This window comes from Cyprinodon tularosa, unplaced genomic scaffold (assembly GCF_016077235.1).
Source record: "Cyprinodon tularosa strain WSP-4 unplaced genomic scaffold, ASM1607723v1 ctg661, whole genome shotgun sequence".
NCBI classification, from domain to species: domain Eukaryota; kingdom Metazoa; phylum Chordata; class Actinopteri; order Cyprinodontiformes; family Cyprinodontidae; genus Cyprinodon; species Cyprinodon tularosa.
This window is the reverse complement of record NW_024039409.1, coordinates 67656-69845: the sequence shown is the minus strand read 5'-3', so window position 1 is coordinate 69845 and position 2190 is coordinate 67656.

Here is a 2190-nt window from a genome sequence, read left to right as displayed (position 1 = left end):
TCCTGCTCTGACGTCATTTCCTCTACATCCCGCAGGAAAGGTCAGAGGAAAAGGTGGGAATACCACGCGCGCATTGTCAGATTTTAACACTCAGTATAAAATAATTATAGAGTAGGGAAGAAGAAGATTAGGGCGACTGAAAATATAAAAGAAGTTAACCGATTTTAGATTCTATTTAATAAAATAATTATTACTGAGAATTCTGAGAAAAAAGTCAAAATTCTGAGAATTCTGACTTTTTTCCTTAGAATTCTGACTTTAATCTCAGAATTCTGAGTTTAATTTGAGAATTCTGACTTTTCTCAGATTTCTGACTTTAATCTCGGAATTCTGACTTTTCTCAGAATTCTTACTTTAATCTCAGAATTCTGATTTTAATCTCAGAATTATGACTTTTCTCAGAATTTTGACTTTAATCTCAGAATTATAACTTTAATCTCAGAATTCTGATTTTAATCTCAGAATTCTGACTTTGCTCAGAATTCTTACTTTAATCTCAAATTTCTGATTTTTATCTCAGAATTCCGACTTTAATCTCAGAATTCTGACTTTTCTCAGAATTTTGACTTTAATCTCAGAATTCTAACTTTAATCTCAGAATTCTGATTTTAATCTCAGAATTCTGACTTTGCTCAGAATTCTTACTTTAATCTCAGAATTCTGACTTTGCTCAGAATTCTTACTTTAATCTCAAATTTCTGATTTTTATCTCAGAATTCCGACTTTAATCTCAGATTTCTGATTTTAATCTGAGAATTCTGACTTTTCTCATAATTTTGACTTTAATCTCAGAATTCTTACTTTAATCTCAGAATTCTTACTTTAATCTCAAATTTCTGATTTTTATCTCAGAACTCCGACTTTAATCTCAGAATTCTGATTTTATTCTCAGAATTCTGACTTTTCTAAGAATTTTGACTTTAATCTCAGAATTCTAACTTTAATCTCAGAATTCTGATTTTAATCTCAGAATTCTGACTTTTCTCAGAATTTTGACTTTAATCTCAGAATTCTAACTTTAATCTCAGAATTCTGATTTTAATCTCAGAATTCTGACTTTGCTCAGAATTCTGACTTTAATCTCAGAATTCTGAGTTTAATTTGAGAATTCTGACTTTTCTCAGATTTCTGACTTTAATCTCGGAATTCTGACTTTTCTCAGAATTCTTACTTTAATCTCAGAATTCTGATTTTAATCTCAGAATTCTGACTTTTCTCAGAATTTTGACTTTAATCTCAGAATTATAACTTTAATCTCAGAATTCTGATTTTAATCTCAGAATTCTGACTTTGCTCAGAATTCTTACTTTAATCTCAAATTTCTGATTTTTATCTCAGAATTCCGACTTTAATCTCAGAATTCTGACTTTTCTCAGAATTTTGACTTTAATCTCAGAATTCTAACTTTAATCTCAGAATTCTGATTTTAATCTCAGAATTCTGACTTTGCTCAGAATTCTTACTTTAATCTCAGAATTCTGACTTTGCTCAGAATTCTTACTTTAATCTCAAATTTCTGATTTTTATCTCAGAATTCCGACTTTAATCTCAGATTTCTGATTTTAATCTGAGAATTCTGACTTTTCTCATAATTTTGACTTTAATCTCAGAATTCTTACTTTAATCTCAGAATTCTTACTTTAATCTCAAATTTCTGATTTTTATCTCAGAACTCCGACTTTAATCTCAGAATTCTGATTTTATTCTCAGAATTCTGACTTTTCTAAGAATTTTGACTTTAATCTCAGAATTCTAACTTTAATCTCAGAATTCTGATTTTAATCTCAGAATTCTGACTTTTCTCAGAATTTTGACTTTAATCTCAGAATTCTAACTTTAATCTCAGAATTCTGATTTTAATCTCAGAATTCTGACTTTGCTCAGAATTCTTACTTTAATCTCAGAATTCTGATTTTTATCTCAGAATTCTAACTTTAATCTCAGAATACTTACTTTAATCTCAGAATTCTGACTTTTCTCAGAATTTTGACTTTAATGTCAGAATTCTTACTTTAATCTCAAATTTCTGATTTTTATCTCAGAATTCTGACTTTTCTCAGAATACTTACTTTAATCTCAGAATTCTGAAAGTCAGAATTCTGACGTTAAAGTCAAAATTCTGACTTTAATCTCAGAATTGTGGATCTTAATGTAGATGGGCACCATGAAGTAAGAGATGTGGGAGCACTC